Below are 25,914 nucleotides of genomic sequence, written 5' to 3'. Positions count from 1 at the left end.
TATGATAACAATTATTCATACGAATCTTATCCCCATCTCTTTTCACCAGACCCATCTAGACAAGATGAAAACTATTCGGGGACTCTTTTGTCCACTGCAACTCTTAAACTAAACTCCCTCTTGTAGCCTTGTAAGCCAGTAACTTCATGCCTTTATCACCCCCTCATTTTAGGTAGCCAATGTCTAAGTTGCCCATTCCTATCTACCTTGTGTACAGAGGGGATAGCATTGAAATGTGATGTGAAGATTCCTTCCCTCTTGATTGGTATTTAGATTTACTACCTCCATGATTATAGGTCAGGTTCATCAAATTGTAGCAATTTACCTTTGTTTCCTTTATCCCCCCCCCCAAAAAAATTTGTTTGTCTTTTTTCCTTCCTCTTGTCGAGTTCTAATTATCAAGCCATCGAGGGTAGGTCAAATGGGTACTATCTGCAACTTTGGGTGTTCTTGTGCATCTCCCCTCACTTCATATCAGCTGGAAGCTTCACTCTCAGATGTAGCCCTCTGTGGCCATGTCCTTATCCTTGTTCTCAATGTCCCCAGGTCTCACCACACTTTGAACCAGCCAGTCCTTCCTCTTCTCTCTCTTATCTCCAGGTCAACAGGGGTCAATGGACTGTGGTTGAACTCAGCCCATTTCTTCATTGTTGCCTTTCCCCCTCTTCCACTCCCCAGTAGATCAATGTGGTCACCAGCAAGCTTACATGTCTGCTCATGTGTTCCCTTTGAGTTTCAGTCTTAGAGAGGGAGAACATTGTGAAGGTGGCAGAAGTAACACTATGTTTGCATGCTGATAAGACTGATACAGTCTAGAAGGGAAAAGAATTATGTCGAAAAGAATGAGGGAGAATTATTGGATAGACATTATTAACTAGACTACAGGGGTGGGACCTAGTGTGGAAATGAATGCTCCAGCTCTGGCACCAAAATCCACCTAATAACATCCTCAAGAGTCATCGTTTACTCGATCCTTTCTGTGAGCTCCCACCCACAGCATACATGCACACCCCATTTTAGTTATCTAGTGCTGCTCTAACAGAAATACCACAATGGATGTACAAAACTGAAATTTATTCTCTCACAGTGCTGTTGTTGTTAAAATACCATTGAGTCGATTCCAACCTATAGCGACCCTGTATAGGGTTTTCAAGGAGCAGCTGGTGAGCTTGAACCGCCAACCTTGTGGTTCAAACTGACTTTGCAGTCCAGTGCATTAACCCACAGTACCACTACAAGTCCAGATTCAGAGTGACAGCTCCAGGGGAAGACTTTCTCTCTTTGTTGGCTCAGGAGCAAAGTCCTTATCTCCTTTTAGCATCTGGAGGCCCAGAATTCCTTGGAAATCTCCTTGTATCTTGACATCAGTCTTTCTCTGGAGTCCTGATGTGTCCCTGTAGAGTAAGCACTGGTCTACTAACCACAAGATTGATGGTTCTAATCCACCTGTTGCTCCTCAGAAACCCTATACAGGGTCATTATGAGTCAGAACTGATTGGACAGTACTTAACAACAACAATAGGAGCTTCACAGTACATGGGCCCCAGGTCCAAAGGACACACTCCAATCTGGGCTCTTCCTCAGTGGTATAGATCCTCCTTCTCTGCTCAAATCTCTCCCTTTACATCTCAAAAGAGATTGACTCAAAATACAATTTAATGTTATAGATTGCATCTGGCCTCATTAACATCATGGAAGTGAAGATTTACAACACAGAGGGTAATTACATCAGAGCAGAGGTGATGAGTCATGGAAGTGATTACATTATATTAGATCCCATCAGGGAGGTGATTGCTACACCAAAACTGCTAAACCACTGAGCATCCGGGTCCAGCCAAATGGACACAAAACTTTAACCCTCACACATCCCTAATGTAGCAATAATCTGATTGGCTACATTGCCAAAATATGACAACTACTTTCTCCACAGCCACTGTCTGGACCCATGTCTTATCTATGTCTTTATAAACTACTGCAATCCCTCTCACTCTTTCCTTGTTGTAGGAAAACTTTCTGCTGAAGTGTAGCACAACACAGAGAAGTACTCAAACATAATTATACAGCTTATTTGATTTTCCCTCAAGTGAATACAACCACATCAAACATAACCACAACTCAAATCAAGAAACAGAACATGACCAGTATTCCCAGAAGCCCCTCTGTGCCTGCTCGCAGTCACCCTCACCATCCCAAAAGTTATAATGGTAACATTATCTAGACTTTTACCACCATGGTGAAATTTATATGAATACAGCCGTACAGTGTGGCTCTCTTTAAGTCTGGTTTCTTTCACTCAAAATTATGCTTGTGGGATTCATTCATACTGTTTGCATGTAGAAATAGTTCCTTCGTTCTCTTTGCTTTATTGTATTCTCTCTTATGAATATTGCACAATGTATTTATCTAGCCTATGTTGCTGAATATTGGAATTGTTTCCAGTTGGGGCTGTCATGAATAGGCTGATAAGCACATGTCCCTACATGTTTCTACATGTACATATGTATACACACTATGGAATGGAATTGCTGGATTTTAAGTTATTACTGACAACAGATGGTTCTTGAAAGCAGAAAGATGTTTACTTATGCTTTATTGATTATGCATAAGCAATCACCTGTGTGGAACATAACAAATGACAGACAACATTCCAAAGAACGGTTATCCCAGAACACATAATCATGCTCATGAGGAACTGTATATAGGCCAAGAGGCAGTCATTAGAACAGAACAAGGGGATACTGATAGTTCAAAATCAGGAAATGTATACACCACAGTTGTACCTTTTCACCATACTTCTTTAATTTATATGCTGAGCAAATAATCCAAGAAGCTGGATTGTATGAAGAAAAAATATGGCATCAAGATTGGAAGAAGTCTCATTAAAAATCTCCACTATGCAGATCAAAGACTACAATCTTCAATATGGATTGCAACTCAAGTAAAGAAAACAAAAATCCTCACAACCGCACCAATAAATAGCATTCTGATAAAAGCAGAAAAGATTGAAGCTGTCAAAGACTTCATTTTACTTGGATCCACAATCAATGAACATGGAAGCAGCCACCAAGAAATCAAACGACATATTACATCAGACAAATCTGCTGCACAAGAACTTTTTTAAAGTGTTAAAGAATAAGGATACCAGTTTGAGGACTAAGGTATGCCTGACCCAAGCTGTGGTACTCTCAGCTCATAGTCATGTGGAAGTTGGGCAATGAATAAGAAAAACCATAGAAGAAATGATGCTTTTGAATTACCATATTGGAGATGAACATTGAAAGTACCATGGACTGCCAAAAGAACAATTTGACAAACAAATCAGAAGATGTACAACCAGAATGCCAATTAGAAGGTAGGATGGTGATTTTGTCTCTTGTTCCTTGGATATGTTGTCAGAAGGGACCAATCCATAGAGGACATCATAGTTGGAAAATTGGAGGGTCAGGGGAAAAGAGTAAGGCCGACAGCAAGATGGATTGATATAGTGGCTCAAACAAAACAATTGTGAGGATGGTGCAGGGTCGGGTAATGTTTCATTCTGTTGCGCAGAGCGTTACTGTGAGTCAGAACTGGCTCAACAGTACCTAACTATGTTGTTGTTGTTATGTGCCATGGAGTCACTTCCGACTCATAGTGACCCTGCACAGGGTTTCCGAGGCTGTAAATCTTTACGGGAGCAGTTTGCCTCATCTTTCTCCCGCGGAACAGCTGGTAGTTTCGAACTGCTGACCTTGTAGTTTGCAGACCGATTTGTAACCACTACGCTACCTAACTATAACAACCACAATAACAACAATTTATTTGTACAATCAGCTTTAGTAGGTACTGCCAAACAGCTTTCAAAAATGTACCATTTTACACTCTCATGGCAGTTTAAGAGTTCCATTGCTCCACATCCTCACTGACACTGGACTACACTCTGCTGTTCATGTTAGCCATTCTAGTGGTATGTAATGCTAGGTTCTAATTTAATAGCCTTTCCATTGGTCTCACTCCTTCCACTTTGCCTCCCTCCAATCTATTCCCCAAATAAAAGTCGGAGAAATATCTTTCAAATACAAACCAGAATAACCATTTACTTTTTAAAAACATTCCAGTGGTTCTCATCTGTATGCAAAATAAGCCCAAATTCTTAACCAATGCCTCCAACTCCTTGCGTGTCTGGCTTCTACCTACTTATCCAACTTGACCTTATGCCATATTTCCTGCCTTCACTGTGCTTCAGCTACATCAGCCTCCTTCAGCTCCCTGGAACTAGCCAAGCTCTCTCCCATTTTAGAGTCTTTGTATAATGTACTTTCTCTCTGGAACAAGCACCCCACCTTAACCCATTGCTATTGATGTTAATTATCATAGAGTGGATGCTAACTCATGGCCACTTTATATACAATAGAATAAAACAATGTCCAGTCCTGCAGCCTCCTCACAATGGCTGGCATGTGTGAGTCTATCGTTTTGGCTATTGTGAGAATCCATCCCACCTACAATCTGCCTTGCAATGTCCCCTTAGTGATTGTTCTTTCACAATGACGTATCCAAAGTAATCAAATTGGACAATGTTCTTCTTGCCTACTTCAATCCACTGGCATCAAGTCAGTTCTGGCTCATTGTAACCCTAGAAGGCCGAGTAGAACTGATCCCTAGGGTTTCCTAGACTATAACCCTTCACAAGGATTGAAAAACCATGTGGGGAGCATGTCTGTCTCCCCCTGGCTTCACAAGGGGGAAAGAGAATCAAACTCAAAAGCAATCCAAGGCTCATTCCTATGAAGCAAAGGTCAGACAGGCTTCCACCTGACAACTTTCTTTACCATCCCTCCCACAGCACTCTCTGCCTCAAATCTGGGGTCAATAACCCATTACAATGACCACAAAGAACTCATAACAACACTCATGATTATGGGATTTATTTGGGAAGTAAACAGGGTTTACTTCAGGATCAAAACCAACTCAGGATGCAGCAGTTCTCCAGTTAGGAATGCCTCTTGTCTGCCAGACTTCAGGTGTGCCTCATTCTTGTCTTCCGCCTCTCAGCCATGTGACCCCATGGACCTAGAGCCTACAGCCACTCTGCTTCTCCCTGCCACTGCCTCTCCCTTTGCTGTTTTTCAAGGTAGGAATCTCATGCTCCACTCATGTTCTTTCTTCTGGATGGTCCTGGGGTCTTCCATCTCTGCTTCTGAGATGGTTCCTTTGAAGTTCAGCACATTAACCCACAGAGCCACACCAGGACTCTTTTTTAACCTAGGAGTCCTGGTGTGGCGCTATGGGTTAATACGCTGGACTGCAAGGTCTGTTTGAACTGAAAGGTCGGCGGTTCAAGCACACCAGACGCTTCTCGGAAACCCTATTCAGGGTTGCTATGGGTCAGAACAGACTTGGCACTTAACAACAACAGAGGTAGCATAGTGATTACGAGGTGGGCTGCAAATCTCACAGTTGGTGGTTTGACACTACCAGAAAGATGAGGCTTTCTGCTCCAGTAAAGACAGCACTTAACAACAACAACAACAAAGATTAACAGCTTCAGAAACCAAATACAGGGTTGCTATGAGTTGGAACCGACTCCCCAGCACATAACCACCACCACTCATTGTTGGAGTCCTAGTGTGGCGCGGTAGGATAAGCACTTGACCATGAGGTTGGTTTGAACCACAAGGTTGGCAGTTCAAATTCACCAGCCACTCCTCAGAAACCCTATACAGGGTTGCTATGGGTCAGAAACAACTCGATGGCATTTAACAACAATAACAGAGAGCAAAATTAATCTATCCCAGCCTTAAAGTTCTGTATACATTATTTGCATAGTTTCACTCAATCTCTTGTTGGAAATTAAGACTTTAGATAGAAAAGTCATATCAAGTAAATTCAAGGTACCACAAAGAGAAAATTGCTTCATCTTTCTCCTGTGGCATAGCTGGTGAGTTCATACTGCCAATCTTGCAGCTAGCAACCCAATACTTAACCCACTGTACCAACTTCTAGTCATGTGTCAGGTCTTAGTTTATAATCACTTCCTCCGAGAAACCATTTCTGACCTCCTCATCGGGAGTCCATTTGTCCTGCAGCACTTACAGAAGCTACACATATTGATTAGCTTGTTGGTGTCCTGTCTTCCCACCAGATTACAAGGCCCATGAGGGCAAGAATTTGACTCTTGTGTTCTCTATTGCATGCCCAGTACCTGACACATAGCAAGAGGCCCACAGTCTGTGCCAGGCACAGTGCTGTACACCTTGCATGGCTCATTTAGTACTCATAACTACCCTGTGTTGTTGTGAGTTGCTGTGGAGTTGATTCTGACTCATGAAACCCCATGTGTTAGAGCAGAACTGCTCCATAGGGTTTTCTAGGCTGTGATTCTAATGGTAGGAGACTATCAAGTCTTTATCCCACAAAGCCACCAGCGGGTTTGAACTGCCAAATTTTAGGTCAGAAGTCAAGTACAAACTGTGACACTGGTTGTTAAGTGCTGTTGAGTTGATTCCGACTCATAGTGACCCTGTATGGGAGTTTCCAAAGGACAGCTGGTGCGTTTGAACTGCTGAAGCTAAATATTATCTCCATTTTTCAGATGAAGAAGTGGAGCCTCAGAAAGGGAAGTGAACTGTCCAAAGTCTAACATCCTAATAAAGTCTGGACCCAAGTACCTCTGGTTACAAGGCCTTGCTACACTGAGAGGTTTCACCTTAGCTGCAAACTGCTGCATTCAAAGGAGGAAGACGTGTGGAGGACCTTTGGCTGTGCTGGGTTTAGAATTGTTTGTGGAGCCCCAGTGCCAAACACAGACTCATCAAAGGGAATGGGATACAATGTCAAATTGCTTGAGATTATGACACAATTAGATGACAACCTAACAGAATGTCCAAACACAGGGACGTGGCTACAATACAAGTCAGCATTCCAGGCTGCAGTCCTGCCTCCTTCCAGGGATCCATTTGGATTCCCAACTCCCTGCCACCACATTGGATGAATTTGAGTGAAAGAATCCATACTTGGGTATGGAGCGAGGTCACTGAGACATAGGCAAGGCCTGTCCCAAAGCCCCAGCCAGGATATGTTCCATTTTGGACCTCAGTTCCAAAGGGAGAGGTCAGAAGCAGGGCATGAGAACAGGGTCGACCCCAGAACAGAAGTGCACTGACTTCCCTAGAAACAGGCGAGAAGTTATCATGTCTGCTAAGAAAGGGGAGTTTTCCAAGTTAAAATCTTTAAGTAAGGACAACAGGGCCTTGGGAAGATTTTCCTGTTTCTCGTCAAAGTCCTGGTGTGGTGCTGTTCCATAAAGCACTGGACTGCAAGGTCAGTTTGAATCGCAAAGTTGGCAGTTCAAACTCATCAGCTGCTCCTCAGAAACTCTATACAGGGTGGCTATGGGTCCAAACCAACTCGACAGCACTTAGCAACAAGTCTTACCAAGGAGTCCTGGTGTAGTGTTGTAGGATAAGTAAGCACTGGACTGCTAACTGCAAATTCAGTGGGTCAAACCCACCAGCTGCTTCTCAGAAACCCTATACAGGGTCTCTATGAGTCAGAACAGATTCAACAGCACACAACGATCATAATAGTTTTGCCGAACCCTGATCTTCCTGTAGCTTAGACACTGTTCTCCTTCTCCACCCTTCTCCTCGCTTCCTCTTTAATTTCTGATTGCCCTGGGGGAGGACCCAGCAGTTAACGCACTCTTGACCAAAAGTCCCCTCCCTGTCCCCCAGGAACAAGCAGGATTTTTACCATTTTCTCTGAGTCAAACTGCCCCTGTCGTCCAGCAATATTCTAAATGACCTAAAGACAAGGTGTCATCTTTGAGCACTGAAGATGTTTTCTTTAAAGTTGGATGGGGGCCACCTCAGAGATAGGAAGAGTTGCATTCCCTGGAAGTTTCCAGAAGAGGCTGGATGTCCACCTGAGGGGAGCATTAGGGACTTGGTTCAGATCTGATGGTTCACATTTAAATTCCACAGCCACTTATTGAGTCCTACTTGTGCATAAAGCAGGCCTGGTTCCTACCTTCCTGGACTTTGCAGGGGTTGGGGAAAATAAACATTATAACCAAGGCCGAAAGAAAAACATAATTACCACCTGCACTAAGTGCTGCAAAGGAAAATGGGGTACTGAGGAATATTAACTGAGAGAATAAAGAACTTTGAGAAAAAGTTAAATTTGTTTCAAAACCGTTGACTCTGGCTGCTGCAGGAAGGGCAAGTGTGGAAGTTAGAGTTTTGCACAGACATCATTGAGCTCCTTCCAGGGCAATCATGTCCACGTGTATATGTCTGTACCCATGTGCCCACAAGGCATATCCCACTGTGCATAATATAAGAATATAACTACAAAGCAATGAGAAGGATTCCTATAACCACCCACAAAATGAATCATCACACCTGGTCTAGGTGTGCATGCTCTTTGTCACTGACTGTCCATTAGAGGAGCCCAGAAACTATTTGAGTAGCTGCACTGGTCATCAAAACATTATGTGTTGTGTCATGAGGAAAAAAAACAAACCAAACACAAACGTGTTTTGGAAGCCACCGCTGATTGTCTCTGCACCACCAGACAAGTTAGGCAACTTCTGCCCCTTTGTCTCTGCTCATGTCAAATGAAGGAAATAAGGCCCAGATTGTGGGACTAGAGTGAGAGTTCAATGTAGGGTTTATGGCAAAGTGCCTGGCATGTAGTAAGCACTCAACAAATGCTGCTTCCCACTCCCTTCTGTAAGATTCACACCATTGGTGTCATTCAGCATATTTGTTACCTGGGGATTTTACCCATTTGAAATTAAACATACTGTCATGTTCGACTTCCTCCATATTTTAATAAGAACGAAAGGTCAGGCCTTTTGAACTTGCTTCAGAAACTGGACACTTTCAGAAAATGTTTAAAAATATCCCAGGCCGGGAGACCCGAGCTACGACGCCACAGCAGCAACACTCAGTTCTGGTCTGAGGTGGGTCTGGACTCGTACACAGTGCATAGTGCAGCAGATTCGAAGTCGAAATGGAGCAGGAGGCCAAGAAACTGAGTCAGTGGCAGAAAGCGATGCAGGACCAGCCCGAGGTGGTTACCAATCAGTCAATGTCCCTCCTGGACATGTCCCTATCTCCTGGAAGCAGTGGAATGTACAACTCTTGGAACCATGGCCCACCAGGCATTCAACACTTTCCACAGGGCACAGAATGGACGAGAACCCCTTTGGTGTCTACTGAGGCACCCAGGCAGAATGTGGGTGAAGTGAGGTCACAGTTCAATATGTAAATGCCTGAGCATGGTGTGAACTACCATCCCCAAAAAGCTCTTATGCTTTCCCAGATGATTTACTGTCAGGGAGTTTCTTTCTCCCAGTCAGAATCAATGGCTTCGAATGGTTCCCAGATGATGCCCTCAGGAGAACCCAATGTTCCAAGGGTTCCCTTGACCTTCAGTGGCAATCCAAGGATGCCCTTCAATAGGCCACCAGTCTCTACTCCCAATGCAAACCCAATGTCCAACATTAGGGCTCCATCAATGCCTTATTCTGGACCCCCAACTATACCTTCTAACACAGCTTCTTTAACCAATACAATGTTACTGGCCCCAAGTATATCTTCTACTGGGACCCAGACAATGTACCCCTCTTTGACTGAGATGTTGTCCCCCAGCAATCCCCTAAATTTTGGGATGTGCCCATCTGTATCTTCACCATTGCTGGATTTAGGGTCCCAGGGCTCTCTTATGAACCATCCAGATACCCAGGAAGATCCCTTCCTGCCTGAACAGCCTCTACCTGCTCCACAGAGGGCAGAACAGGATTCCAGGTCCCAGGAAGGAGTACCCAGGGGAAGACCCCCAGTTTTAAGGCCCTACACCTGCCATTTGAAAACTGTGGAAAAACTTATACCAAGCGTTCCCATCTTGTGAGTCACCAGCGGAAACACACAGGTGAAAGACCCTATAGTTGCAATTGGGAAGGATGTCACTGGACTTTTGCCCGTTCTGATGAGCTTGGACGACATATGCGGATACATACCAGATATCAATCACATAAATGTGTCCAGTGTGACCAACAGTTCATGAGATCAGACCATCTCAAACAACACCAGAGGACTCATATACGGTTGCCTGAGTCCCCAGAGCCACAGACCAACAATGAGCAGATGGAGATGGATGGTTCTCCTGTGCCTAATCTTTAGTTCAATTTCCCTCTTCCCTTCATTTTGGCTTCTGACCAGCTAGTCTCTTTGGTTGGGGTAGGCTTAGATGAAGACAGAAAGATTATGGGGCACAGTTGAAGTTCAAGTAAAGCTCAGTCAGGGACTCCTCAATGTTCCTCTCTATCATGGATGCCCACATCTCTCTGAAGGCTACCTACTTGGCTGAGCTAGACCAGGTGGCCAAGCTTAACACAGTACTGGGGGGAGGGGTTTATTTATCTAAACTCTTTATCTTATGTCACTCCCTAGCTTGAAACCCGTTAGTGATCGCTGGCCCCCATTGAATGAAATGCAATGGGATCTGGCTATAAAGTCACTGTGTGTTGGAAAGGTACGGGGTTTCTGATTATATGTAAAATGATCACACAGTGATGCTTCCTACATTGTTGTTAATAAATTTATTTTTTATTGTGGTTCAGAAAAAAAAAATAATAATAATAATAATAATAATAATATATATATATATATATATATATCCCAGGCCTGATCATTTCAGAAAGACAGACAGACAAGTTTAAGAAGAAAGGGTATTGGAACATTACATTAGAATTCATAGCGCACACAGCTTTTCAAGTGATACCCAAAACATGAATATGAAGTCAATCTCTAATTAAAGATTAAATGAAAAGGTTAAAAAAAAAAGTCAAAGTGATAAATTTTACTTCATTAGACTTTATGTTCTAATCAAATTTCTTTCAGTAAAACTAAACTACCTCCAACAACTAAACACAATTACTGAAAAAGAATAACTTCAAACGCAGTAACATACATAAATATCCTTGCTGAATTTTTTTTTTTAAGTGAACATGTAATACTGCCCTTAAAATGTTTTTCTAGAACTCTTTTACCAACATAATTCCACTACTATTCTGTCCACATTTCTTATTAGAAATTGAACTTATTTTACCTGAACCTTGGGTCATGTACTAAGGTGCACCTATTCCTCATTTACCAACTTCTCATTAGCCAATGTTTTGCATTTACAACAACTTTGAAAAAGTTCTGACAGTGCTTCTAATGGTCTGGGTCCCAGCTTCAAATGGCTGTGGACAAACCCAGGGCTCTCTCTGTGGGTCACACTGACTGATATATCAGGGGGCCTGGTGATGACTGTGCCATGGGAGGGATGGCAGCCAACAACCCATTGGAGACCTTCTCCCATTCGTACCTACTGTCTTGGTCTAACCACAGAAGATGACTGTGGGACACTGAGGTTTCAGGTGGGCAGGGGGATGCTAGGCAAGAGTTAGGGGCTGAGTTGGGTAGAAAGTGACCATGGTCTCTGCCCAAGGCAGGCAGTGGAAGGTGGGAGGTGGTAGGCAATACCTGACTACCACCATCACCCAAGATCCCCAAGGACTCTGAAGTGGTGGGAAAGCTATAGTGGAGAGAGGAGACCTGCCACACCACACACATCCCAAGACTGGCTAGAAGTGCCAGGTGGGTGGTGATAGATGGGGGTTGGGGCAGGCCCACCAGAACTGAAAATGGAGTATAGTCCCCAACTCCTAGATAACACCAGTTTGGCATAATGATCTGGTTTTTGGAACCATGTTATTAAGTGAGGAGTTATTGTTGGACGCTGTCAGGTTGGTTCCAACTCGTAGCAACCTTTTGTCCAACAGAATGAATCCTTGTTCGGTCCTGAGCCATCGTCACAACTGTTGTTATGTTTGAGCCCATTGTAGCCACTGTGTCAATCCATCTCATTGAGGTCTTCCTCTTTAACGCTGACTAAGTATGATATCCTTTCCCAGGCACTGGTCCTTCCTAATAGCATCTCCAAAGTTCATGAGCTGAACTATTGCCATCTTCGCTTCTAAGGGGTTTTCTGATTGTACATTTCCCAAGACATTTGTTTGTTCTTCTGGCAATCCATAGTACTTTCATTATTCTTTGTCTACACTATCATTCAAATGCATAAAATTTTCTGAGGTCTTTCTTATTCGTTGTCCAGCTTTCACACGCATATGAGGCAACTGAAAATACTACGGCTTGGGTCAGACACACCTTGGTCTCAATGTGAAGTTTTTGGTCTTTAACACTCTTAAAGAGATCTTGTGCAGCAGATTTGCCAATGTAATACATCACTGTACTAACTTCCATGAGCATTGATTGTGATCCAAGTAAAATGAAATCCTTGAAAACTTCAATCATTTCTTCATTTATCATGATGTTATAATTTTTGTTTTCTTTACTTTGAGTTATAATCCTCTTCACTTCCAGAAAGCAAGGTTGTGTCATCTGCATAGCACAGGTTGTGAATGAGTCGTCCTTCAATCCTGATGCCACAATCTTCTTCATATAGTCCAGATTCTCAGATTATTTGCTCGGCATATAGATTGAACAAATATGATAAAAGGACACAACCATGATACACACCTTTGTTGATTTTAAAACAGGAATCTTGGTGTGGTGCTGCGGGTTAATGCACTGGACTGCAAGGTCTGTTTGAACTGCAATGTCAGTGGTTCAAGCTCACCAGCTGCTCCTCAAAACCCTATACAGGGTTGCTGTAAGTCAGAACTGACTCGACAGCACTGAAAAACAACACTGACATCCCCTTGTTCTGTTTGAATGTCTGCCTCTTAGTCTATGTACCGGCTCGGCACAAACATAATTGTGTCCTAGAATTCTCATTCTTCCCAATGTTATCTATAGTTTGTTGTGAGCCACTCAGTAGATTGCTTTGTAGAGTCAGTAAAATGAAAGTAAACATCTTTCTGGTATTCTCTGCTTTCAGCAAAATTCATCTGACATTAGCAATGATGACTCTTATTCCACATCCTCTTCTGAATCCAGTTTGAATTTCTGGCAACTCTCATATGGCAATCACTGTACTGCTACAATGGTTTTTTCATTATCTTCAGCAAAATTATACTTGCATGTGATATTAATGGTGGTGGTGTTGTTAAGTGCCATCGAGTTGGTTCTGCTCCCGTAAGGATTTACAGCCTTGGAAACCCTGTAAAGGCTTTCCGATGAGTAGCTGGTGAGCTTGAACTACCACCCTTGTGATTCAAACCCACCTTGTAGTCCAGCGCATTAACCCACAGCGCCACGCCAGGACTCCATCAATGATGGTTGGGCTGAGCCGCATGGAATCCGTTCCACTCATAGCGACCCTGTACAGGGTTTCCGAAGCTGTAAATCTTTACAGGAGCAGAAAGCTTCATCTTTCTCCCATGAAACGGCTGGTAGTTTCTAACTGCTGACCTTGAGATTAGCAGCCAGAATCATAACCACTACGCTATCAGAGATCTGTCCATTAATTATGTTGTTGTTGTTAAGTGCCGTCGAGTCGATGCCAACCCATAGCCACCCTGTACAGTGTTTCCAAGGTTGTATATCTTTACAGGAGCAGAAAGTCTCATCTTTCTCCTGTGGAACAGCTGGTAGTTTAGAACTGCCAACCTTAAGGTTAGCAGCCCGATTCGTAAATACTACGCTCCCAGAGCTCCTTTCCATTAATTATAGTGTTTGATAATGAATTAAAACACTGCATATTTCTGTAATGGACATTTAAATGTAAGCAAAAATCTGTCTTTTCAAAGACTATCTGATGATTTAGCAAAATACCCAAGAAATAGTTCTGAATGGCAAAAAAAAAAGAAAAAAAAAAGTCTATGAAATTGTAACTGTACACTATAGTTTCATTTTTGTAATACATGTATATATACATGTTTGTATAGTCATAGAATATAGTTTTGGAAGGACATCTATTCAAAATGTTCATATTAGTTAGCTTTGAATGATAGGATTGTAAGAGATATGTAATTCTTTTTTACGCTTCTGTTTTTTCAAAATTTCTACCATAAATACTACTTTTAGAATTATAAAAGAAAATAGTCTTCAAAAATTATTGCAGTTGTTTTTCTTGTTCTTTCTATGTGTTTTATAGAGTCCTAGTGTAGCTGCTAACCGAAAGGTCAGTGGTTCAAGCCCACTGGACACTCTTCAAGAGACTCTAAACAGGGCCACTATGTGTCGCTTCCAACTCTACAGCACTTAATAACAAACCACGTGCGTTTTATGACTTGGCAGAAATCTAAGTGTAGATTTTTTAAATCTTTCTCCCCCCATTACTACTCTCTCCTTATCACTTCTTTCTTTTTGGCTAATCCTGTGAAAAGTTTATGAACATCATATAAGGAAGAATAAGCATCTGTTTGCAAGTGTTTACATTGGCCTGTTTTAGAGCTTGAACAGCATTTGCTCAAGGAGTTCAAAAAATTGATGTATCCAAATCTCTACAGGGACAATGAGATGAGCAGCTAACTCAAATTATAGTCCGGCGTCTACCTGAGTGTGTGGCTCTGGGCTGGTCATCTAACCATTGGCAGACCTCTGTGCCTTACCTAGGCTTAAGGAGATGGTCTCTGACATCTCTAAGGCTCAGGAGACCCTGCAGTCGGCTGAGAGGACTCAGCATTGCTAGCCATGTTTCAGCCAAAAGTTCCTTTCAAATAAGTGAATATAAGAGAAGAAAAGGGTCTGGTTGAACAATGAGGCCCAATTAAAGATTGCATTTCCTTCAAACCCTTTCACAGCAGAGTACTGCTTAATAAAAATGCCAGCGATCTTTTGTATATTACCCAATGTAAAGGTTAAATTCATGTGCCAACTTGACTAGACAATGTTTCCCAGTGGTTTGACCAAATACTAGACTAGTTGCTGTTCTACAATGTAATAATCTAGTGTTTGGTATTGTAACCTCCAAAAATGCAATCTAACGTAAGCAGTCAATCAGCTGAAAAGGGAGTTTCCTTAGGATGGGTTCTGCCGCCAGTCTGACTTGTGAATCAAACCCTGCAAAAGCCTCAGATCTCCTGTGAACTCATTCTTAAAACTAAATTGATAGATGCATAGATACATAGATACATAGGGAGGAAGGAAGATATACATTCATCTCACTTGTTCTAGTTCTCTCAAGACTACTAAAACACCCAATAAGCCAACGGTTCAAACTACTGGCCAGCTGCCAGCTCAATTCAATTGTAGTATCATCCACTTTCATCCATTAACGAGAGATTGTTTATACACTTATTTAAATATCACCTTTGCCCTTATTATGTCAAATAAATGTGTGTGATGGTGGTGGTTATGTGCCATGGAGTTGGTTCCAACTCATAGCGACCCTGTATAGGGTTTCCTAGGCTGTAAATCTTTACAGGATCAGAAATCATCATCTTTCTCCCGTGGAACAGCTGGTAGTTTCAAACTGTTAACCCTGAGGTTAGCAGCCCAATCCGTAACCACTACGCTAAATAAATGTGTAGAAAATGGAAAAATGCCAGGTTAAGAATCATGATTAGAGACAGTTCTCATAACCTTGCTACAATTGACATAAAATTGAAAATTATCATGTGGGCTCTAATCAGGGAGGTTCTCTCAACTGAGAGTTCACTGACAGTGTGAACAGCTGCAAAAAGAAAAAAACAAAATTTTCATAAAGCCAAAGAACATAGACTAAGTTCCAGAAACACATCATTAAAACTGGGTCTGTCAAAAAAAAAAATTACAAGTTTTGCATATTATGAAAGCATAACGAATTTTCTTATTCATGATACTAACGGTCATCTTGTTAAATGTTGTTGAGAATATATGTGCTGTACCTAATAAGTAATCTGTTACCTACGATATAGACTCACCTTTAAAATTAGCTAGGTAGCTGTCACTGTTGCTGTTGTTACATGCCATCAAGTCAGTTCCAACTCATAGCGACCCTGTATAAGGTTTCTGAAGAGCAGCTGATGGGTTTGAACTGCCGACCTTGTGGTGTGCAGTCCAGTGCTAACCTACAGTGCCACATCAGGAGTGCAGCTAGGTAACTCGGCTTATTTACATGAGAAAGGCTGGGTTCATTATTCATTCATTTTCAGTGAAAAACTCAGAAAACAATTGATATTAATAAACATCCTGTTTTCAAAACTAGTGAAAATATCCTATTTTCAAAACTTCAGGGGTCTTAAGAGTTCGACCAATGCCCAGTCTTACCCCGCCTCTTTTTATGAATATGTAAATTCACCTGTTCATTTCCCCATAACTTTGGGAACCCCTAGATATTCAAGAAGTTGGATTTGAGGAAAGGTCCTACTGGTTCATTGCTCAACACTTTGTAATAAAGTTACTTTCTTTCTCAAAAAAAAAAAAAAAATCACAACAAAAATTTTAGGGATCTTGTAAACAAGACTCACTGATCTTGTGTTTGGCTTCTAACTAGTTAGCCAATCAGAAATGTCATTCAAAAGTTCCTGATAACTTTGTATAAAAGCTTTTTACGAATCTTGTTTAACTTGAACACTCATTTATTGTCCAACCTCAAAAGTGTCATTAAATCTACATAGCAATCGATGAGTGATTTTCTCAGTTGCTTATTTTTTGACAGGCCTAGGATATAGCTTGCACTCTTAAAATACATAAGAGAGCATCAAAAAAAAAAAAAAATAGCTCATGGAAAAACAGAATTAAAAGATAATAGCATTTGGAAAAAAAAAGATAATGACATTTTGTGGGAACGTGGATAGAGAGGGAGCAGCTGAGGACTCTAGATTCATGGGAAGAGAGGAACTAAGAGATGGCAGCCAGGAGGCAGACTTGCAGAATGTGCCCTTTGGTGGTGTAAATTATTATATATGCCTATTTGTTGTTGTTTTTCAAAAGGACTAAAATGAAGAGAGAGAAATACTGTTAATTGATGGTACAAGGAGGGGATTATAATCATTGTAATGAAACAAAATATATGATTTATTGAATGTAAAACTGATGATCTCCCCTGTAAACTTTCACTCAATTCACAACAAAAACTTTAAAAAGAAAAAGATAATGACATTTTTTCCACACACATTTTGAAGTCCCCTAGAATTTTCGCTCTCAGAGAACAGAATTTCCTTTGCAACATGCAAGACTCTTTGATGACTTTCACACATTAGATATTTGTACAGTTTTTCATGACCTGTCTATAGAAAACTATAGGAAAATAGATAACTTTCTGTAAGAAAGTGGGAAACTGTCTATTACTGTTCTTTACTGACAATGTTTCAACAAATGATATTAAACAAACAACTCGAGTGCGCATGATTTAACAAGTCCCTAGCCACATCACAGAAGAATATTTTCTGCAGAAGCCCTGAGTCATCTTGCATTTTTCCCTCTCCCCTCCCCAGACATTCACATCCCGTGAATTCTGCTTTCATGTGACTTAAATACATCTTTGCCTTTCTACACTGTGTTTCCTAGTACAGATACTTACTACCTTTTGCATAAAAGACTCCTAAGTGGGCTCTCTGCCTCTAGTCTCTTTACCTCTAGACCACCCCTACTCCTCTGCCAGTTAAAGCATGTGTTCAACAGGTGTTTACTGAACCTTTACTATGAGCTGGGCACTGGGAATACAACCTTGAACAAGACAGGCACAGATCCTGAAGGTGAGAGTCTAGTGGGTGAGGCCACCAATTGCTGTGGAAAACAATTACTATTAACTAGTATAGAACTTGGAGACCTAGTGTGGCATTGTGGGCTAATGCGCTGGCCTGCAAAGTCGGTTTGAAACAGAAAAGTCAGTGGTTCAAGCTCACCAGCCACTTCTTTGGAAACTCTATACAGGGTTACTATGGGTTGGAACTGACTCGATGGCACTTAACAATAACAAGTATAAAACTTGGAGTCCTGTTGAGGGTCTGTAGAATAATGCACTAGAACACAAGGCCAGTTTAAACCGCAATTCGCGGTCAGCAGTTTAAACTCAGCAGCCACTCCTAGGAAATTCTATACAGCATCACTATGAGTTGGAATCGACTTGAGGGCACTGAACAACAATAACAACAGTATAGAAGTAACTTCCGTAAAGAACAGCATGCTACAAGAACAGATAACTAATGCAATAGAATGAACTAGAAGCACTATTAAAAAATGTTTACACTATACTGCTTATTTCTTGGGGATAATGAGCGAAGACAGAGATGAGGAAAACTTAAGAATGAGCCACTTTTAATGAAATCATTAATAAATGTCTAACAGGTGTTTAAGAGGTCTATTAGTCACCAAACATAGACGTCAAAAAGACAAACAGATTTGTAAGCCTAGAGTTCGGAATCTAGGATGGAGATAGAGAATCGGGGGTTGTTACTGAAGCCCACCTAGACTAGGTTTTTTGTATCAGATACAAAAAAAACCTGACTCATTTCCATGAAATTATTTTGCTGATTCACTTCCTCTAAGATGTTTTGCTAAGACTGGCCTGAACTGGATCTATTCAGTTCTGACCCAAAGAGCCTGGGTAGTCAGACCCAGAAGTGTCCTAAAGATGACCTTACTGATGTGTCTTCTGAGAAAACAACCCTGCTGATCATACAAAGGACTCCATGTACTGAAAATGGGATGTATGACCACTGCATGCACACCCTGATCCACACCAAACACATAAACACGAGGTTTCAGAAGAAATTTTATGAATATATATATATAGAGAGAGAGAGAGAGAAAGAGAAAGAGAGAGTCCTGGTGTGGTGCTGTGGGTTAATGCGCCAGACTGCAAAGCCGTTGAACTATAAGGTCAGTGGTTCAAGCTCACCAGTGGCTCCTTGGACACACTATACAGGGTTGTTATGGGTTAGAACCAGCTCGATGGCACTTAACAATTATATATATACACACATATATATATATGTTCCTTTTTACGCAGCCCATATAAATGTATCACCCCAGCTATTCAGGCAATCAGATCTGAGGAGCTAGCGCCTTACTCAGCACATTGCAACACAGAGTTAGTGTGAAGCTAAAATGAGCATGTTGTTGTTGTTAAGTGCCATTGAATCGGTTCAGACTCACAGCAACCTTGCATAGGGTTTCTGAGGAGCGGCTGGTAAACATAAAGCACTTAAAACATAAGCACTCAAAAACAGTATTTGCTATTTTATTATCATGTAGATAAAAAAATCTAAGCTTTTGTGTTTTATTTACTTTATACTTATTTATGTTTAAGCCCCCAGCCACACATACACACATATTTGTCTGTCAATCTGTCATGCCATGGTGGCTGTGTGTTGCTGTGATTCTGGAGCTATACCACTGGTGTTTCAAATACCAGCAGGGTCACCCATGGGGGACAGGGTTCAGCAAAGATTCTAGACAAATATCAAACTAGGAATAAGGAAGGAAAACCTTGTGACGAACAGTATAACAGTTTGATACAGTGCTAGAAAATGAGCTCCTCAAGTTGGAAGGCATTCAAAATACAACCAGGCAAGAGCTGCTTTTTCAAGGTAGAGTTGACCTTAATGATGTGGGTAGAAGAAAGCTTTGTGGGCCTTCATTGGCTGATGGGGCACAACTCCTAATGAGAAGAAACGGCTGCAAATATCTATTAATAATCTAAACTGGAATGAATGAAGTCTAGGTAAATTGAAATCATCAAAAATGAAATGGAACACAAAAATGTCAATATCCTAGGCATTCATGAGCTGAAATGCACAGGTATTGGCCATTTTTAATCCTACACTCATATGATTTACTATGTCAGGAATGACAAACTGAAAAGGAATGGCATCGCAATCGTTGTAAAAAGAACATTTCAAGATCTATCTTGAAATACAATGCTGTCTGTGGTAAAATATCATAAGTATGCCTTCAAGGAAGACCAGATAATGCAACTATTATTTAAATTTCAACTCCAACTACCAAGCCAATGACAAAGAAATTGAAGACTTCTGCCAACTCCTTCAGTCTGAAATTGATTAAACTTGCAACCAAGATGCACTGAAAATCCAAAGTGGTGATTGAAATGCAAAAGTTGGAAATAGAGAAGGTTAGTAGTTGGTAAATATGGCCTTGGCAATAAAAACGACACTAGACATCGCATGATAAAATTCTGCAAAGCCAATGACTTAGTCATTGTAGATACATTTTTTTCAATAATGTAAATGGTGACTATACATGTAGGCCTCAACAGATAGAATATACAGGAATCAAACTGACTTCATCTGTGCAAAGAGATGACAGAGAAGCTCAATATCATCAGTCAAAACAAGGTCAGAGGCCAACTGTGGAACAGACCATCAACTTATTGTATGCAAATTCAGCCTGAAGCTGAAGAAAATTAAAACAAGTCCATGAGAGCCAAAATATGACCTGAATTTAGAGACCATCTAAAATCCATTTGATGTGTTGGAAACTAATGACCAAAAACCGCAAGAGTGTGGGATGGCATCAAGAACATCAATACATCAAGAAAGCAAAAGGTCATTTAAAAGACAAGAAAGAAAGATAAGACCAAAGTAGAATTCTGAAGAAACTGCGAAACTTGCTCCTGAAAATAGAGTAGCTAAAGCAAATGGAAGAAATGAGGGAGTAAAAGAGCTGAACAGAAAATTTCAAAGGACAGCTAGAGAAGACAAAGTAAAAAATGATAATGAAATGCACAAAGACTTGAAGTTAGAAAACCAAAAGGGAAGAACATGCTCAGCATTTCTCAAGCTAAAAGAACGAAAGAGAAATTATCAAATGGCAATATTGAAGGAATCTATGAGCAAAATATTGCACAATTCAGGAAGCATCTAAAAAAAGATGAAAGGAATACAAAGTTACTTTACCAAAAAGAGCTGGATGATGTTCTATCATTTGAAGAGGCAACATGTGAAGAAGAACCATTGGTACTGAAGGAATAAGTCCAAGCAGCACTGAAGGCATTAGTGGAAAACAGGGCTCCAGAAATTGATGGAATACCAACTGAAACAGGTCAACAAACTGATACAGCGTTGGAAGTACTCACTCGTCTATGCCAAGAAATCTGAAAGACCAACCAAAGAAGACATATTCCTGCCTATTCCACAAAAAAAAGGTGACCCAACAGAATGGAGAAATTATCAAGCAATATCATTAATATCAGACCCAAATAAAATGTTAAGACAGGTAATTCAACATCAGTTATAGTAGTACATCAACAGGAAGCTGCCAGAAATTAAAATTGGGTTCAGAAGAGGACAAGGGTTATGTCAGATGACTCTTAGCTGAAAGCAGAGATTACCAGAAAGACGTTTACTTTTGTTTTATTAACTATGCAAAGGAATTGAACTGTGTGGATTATAACAAATTATGGATACCATTGTAAAGAATGGGAATTCCAGAATACTTAATTGTATTCATGTCTCACCTGTGCATAGACCAAGAGATAGTCATTCAAACAGAACAAAGGGATGCTTTATGGTTTAAAATCAGCAAAGGTGTGTGTCAGAGTTCTATCTTTTCACCATACTTATTCGATTTGTATGCTGAGCAAATTATCCAAGAACATGGCATCAGGATTGGAGGAAGGCTCCGTAACAACTTGTGATACGCAGATGACACAACCTTGTTTGCTGAAAATAAAAAGGAGTTGAGGTGCTTGCTGATGAAATCAGATCAAAGAATACATACAACCTTTAGTATAGATTACAATTTACTTTAAAGAAAACAAAAATCCTCACAACTGGACCAATAAATAACATTCAGATAAATAGAGAAATCAAGAATGAAGTCATCAAGGATTTCATTTTACAACCAACAATCATGGAAGCAGCAGTCAGAAACTCAAGTGACATATTGCATTGGCAAGTCTGCTGCAGAAGAACTTTTTAAAATGTTTTAAGATGTCACTTTGAGGACTAAGATGCAACTGCCCCAAGCCAAGGTATTTTCAATCTCCTTGTAGGCATATGAAAGCTGGACAATAAATAATGGACAACGAATGAATAAGGAAGACCAAAGATTAGAGCTGATGTATTTGAATTATAGTGCTGTTTTTTGTTAGGTCATGGAGTCAGTACCGACTCATAGCGACTCTATGCAAAACACAACGAAATACTGCCTGGTCCTGGGATAACCTCACCATTGTTGCCACACTTGAGCTAATTAATGCTGCCACTTTGCTAATCCATCTCGCTGAGGGTCTTCCTCTTTTTCCCTGACCCTCCACCTTACCAAACATGATAGCCTTTTCCAGTGACTGGTCCCTTCTGACAATATGTCTGAAGTATGAGAGACAAATTTTGGCCATCCTGGCCTCCAAGGAGCACTCTGGCTGCACTTCTTCCAACACAGATCTGTTTGTTCTTTTGGCAGCTCATGGTACTTTCATATTCTCCTCTAACAGCATAACTAAAAAGCATCAATTTTTCTATGGTCTTCCTTATTCACCGTTCAGCTTTCGCATGCAGATGAGGTTATTGAAAATGCCATGAGGTTATTGAAAATACTTGGGTCAGATGCACCTTAGTCCTCAAACTGGCATCTTTGCTCTTCAACACTTTAAAAAGGTCTTGTGCAGCAGATTTGCCTAATACAATACTGTTATAGTATAACTAATAGCCTCCATATGAAATATTATAGTATAACTAACAACCCCCATTTGAAATATTATAATGTAGTTCACCCTGCTCTCCCCTTTCCCCCACCTCACCCTGTGGAAAAATAATAACTAAACTTCTTATAGAAAAACCTTGATGGCCAGAATGAACCAAGGACACCTGAACAAACAGGATAAAAGTGAGCCTATCCATACAACCAAGATAAGGGTTTATTGGTGGGTTTACTCCCACTTACAGGATAAGGGTCTACTGGAATGTACCACCCCAGCTGACAAGACAAGTCTGTGTGTTCTAACCACTCTGTGTTTCTTGTATAAAACCCTGTTCCCCTCCTCACTTGGGGGTCAGAGTGATTTGGGCTTGAGCTGACACTCTGGCCGCTGGCAATAAACTTTGCTCTTTTAAGTTTTCCGAGTTGAGTTCTTTCTGACTCACGCTGCCGTTAACAATACGTCATTTGATTTCTTGACTGCTGCTTCCATGAATGTTGATAGTTGATCCAAGAAGAATGAAGTCCTTGGCAACTTCAATCTTTTCTCCATTGATAAGAGTGTTGTTTATTGGTCCACTGGTGAGGATTTTTGTTTTCTTTACATTGAGATTCAACCCATACCAAAGGTACTGGTGAGGAGTATTGAATATACTATAGACTTCCAGAAAAACAAACAAATCTGTCTTGGAAGAAATACAGACATGACAACGGTGAGACTTCATCTTATGTACTTTGGACATCTTGTCAGGAGGGACTAGACACTGAAGTAAAGTGGTAGGTCATTGAAAAAGAGGAAGAGTATCAACAAGATGGACTGACCCGGTGGCTGTAACAATGGATTCAAATGGAACAATTGTGAGGATGGTGAGGGACAGAACAGTGTTTCCTTCTGTTGTGTATAGGGCCACCATGAATGGCAACCAAGTCAATGGCACCTAACAGCAACAACACGTTTAAGCCCAGTTTAGTGTTCAAGTGCTTTTACGACACTCTGGACTATGAATCTTTAACAAAGGCAAATAATGGAGTTTACATGAGGTCAGTTAATACAGACACTTCTCATTAACTAAGAAACCAGCCAGCCAGTGACCATCACATCTAGTAGCGTTGGCATCCATAAGGTTTTCACTGGCTGATTTTTCAGCAACAGATTTCCAGGTGTTTCTTCTGAAGTGCTGCTAGGTGAATGTGAGCTACCAACCTTTCAGTTAGCAGCCAAGTATCTTACCCTTTGGCCCACCCAGGGACGCCATTAAATAAGAAACACTCATCCAATATTAACTGCTGTGCATTTCCAATTGCTATCCCACAGGTGGCAGCAGCCATGGGCTCAAGCATAGCAACAATTGTGAGCTTGGTAAAGGATTTGGCAGTGTATTCATTCTAGTGTGCGTAACAGTCAGGACCCACACAACAATCCCACAACTTGAATTGACCACCAGGTGGCGCCAGCAACCAGTTTCTGGTTCAGTGCAACAGTAAACCTCCAGAAAGGCAGAAACAGCTCAATTTACAGCAGCAAAAACAGCCCGAAATCTTTTTTCAACCAAGGCAGTTTTTCCTTTACATTTTTTCCTTTACATTTACAAGACAGAGCTTTTCCTTTACATTTCCTTTACATTTCCATTAAAATGTAATCTCAGCAGGACCCCTTCACTTGAAAACATTCTGAGGAAAATGATTTATTATTTTGGTTTGCTTGCTGAATCACATCATATCTAACAATCATTTAGAGCAATGGCTGAAGTCCTTGGGTTATAGCCAAAAGGCTATCTGCTCCCATAAAGATTCAAAAACCCTATGGGACAGTTCTACTCTTCCCTAAAGGTCTCTATGCATCAGAAATAACTGACAACAATGAGTTTTGGTACATTGAGCAATATATTCATCTTTTGAGTACAGTAATAAGTTGTTGCCAAGTCAGTTCCCATTCATAGCATTCCCTTATGCATCAGAGCAGAAGTGTGTTCCAGGGAGTTTTCAATGGCTGATTTTTCAGAAGTGGATTGTCAGATCTTTATTCTGAGGTGCCCCTGCATGGATTCAAATTCCCAACCTTTCCGTCAGCAGCTGAGTACATTAATCATTTGTACCACCCAGGACTCCCCTAACCTCTTTGGCTGCTCTGAAATAATATTTTAGATCAATTTATTATCATTTCTGATCCACACCGTATCATTCACCATTTTTTTAAAAAGCCACCCATTATTCAATGACACACTGAATGCCTTGTATTGTTCAAGAAATGATTAGAGAAAATGTAACTATTATACACCTGAATGGCGTAGGAATTTCAAGAGAGTGGTTTCACAAGATTTGTTCTCGCTCACTCTGTGTAAAGCTAAAGTCCCGGTGAACTATGGTTTGCGAGAATTATATGACCTGGCCTCTCTTCTCTGGCCTCACCTTCTGCCCCCTTCTTTCTTGCTGGTTCTTGAAGAGCTCCAGAGGAATCCTTGAACACATCCAGCATGTCACCACCTAGGCACCTGCACCACATCTTCCTTATGTGGCTCTTTCCTAAACTATCATTTCCTCACCTCAAGCGTTACCTTCTCAGAGATTCTGACCCTGACCACTTGCTATGAAGTGTGTTCCCAAAAAAAGGTATGTGACTATGGCATTAATATGGAAAGAGGGGTGGTCCCATGTTGTTTTTTTTGTTAAGTGTCGTCGAGTCGGTTTCAACTCAGAGCGACCCTGTATAGAATATCCAAGGAGTGACTGATGAGTTTGAACTGCCAACCTTGTGATTCAAACTAACCTTGCGGTACAGTGCTTTATCCCACAGCGCCACACCAGTTAGCAATGTTTTACGTTAGAGGAGGGTGGGTCCTAATCCCTTCTGAGTGATGTCTCATAAAAACCAAACCAGCTGCCCTCAAATCAATTCCAACTTGCAGCAACCCCATATAGGTTTTCTGAAACTGTAAATCTTTACAGGAACACACAGCCTCGTCTTTCTCCCATGGAATGGCTGGTGGGTTTAAACCAGAGACCTTTCAGTTAGCCCCCCAATGCCTAACCCACAGGACCACCAGAGGAGAACAAGTATGGAGACGAAAACCCCCATATGAAGTCATGTCTACAGGTAGCAAAGGAATGCCTTCAGAAGCAAGGAGTTGTTGTTAAGTGCTGTCGAGTCAATGCTGACCTATAGTGACCCTATATAGGGTTTCAAAGGAGCAGCTGATGAGCTTGAACCACTGACTTGCAATTCAAACAACTTTGTAGTGTAACGCATTAGCCCACAGCGCCACACCAGGACTCCAGAAGCAAGGAGAGAAGGGTAAAATGATTCCTCTCTCAGCACCCTCAGAAGGAATCAATGTGGCCGATACTCTGATTTCAACTTCTAGCTTCCCAAACTGTGAGAAAACAAATACCAGCT

At 41.1% G+C, this 25,914-nt stretch overlaps 1 pseudogene; it reads left to right on the top strand.

The window, feature by feature from the left end:
- Positions 1–8,997: 8,997 nt before the first annotated feature.
- On the top strand, positions 8,998–10,169 carry LOC102830637 (annotated as a pseudogene).
- Positions 10,170–25,914: the final 15,745 nt, after the last annotated feature.

Source organism: Chrysochloris asiatica, unplaced genomic scaffold, assembly GCF_000296735.1.
Source record: "Chrysochloris asiatica unplaced genomic scaffold, ChrAsi1.0 scaffold00006, whole genome shotgun sequence".
In the NCBI taxonomy this organism is placed as follows: Eukaryota; Metazoa; Chordata; class Mammalia; order Afrosoricida; family Chrysochloridae; genus Chrysochloris; species Chrysochloris asiatica.
This window is presented reverse-complemented; position numbering and strand designations above follow the sequence as displayed.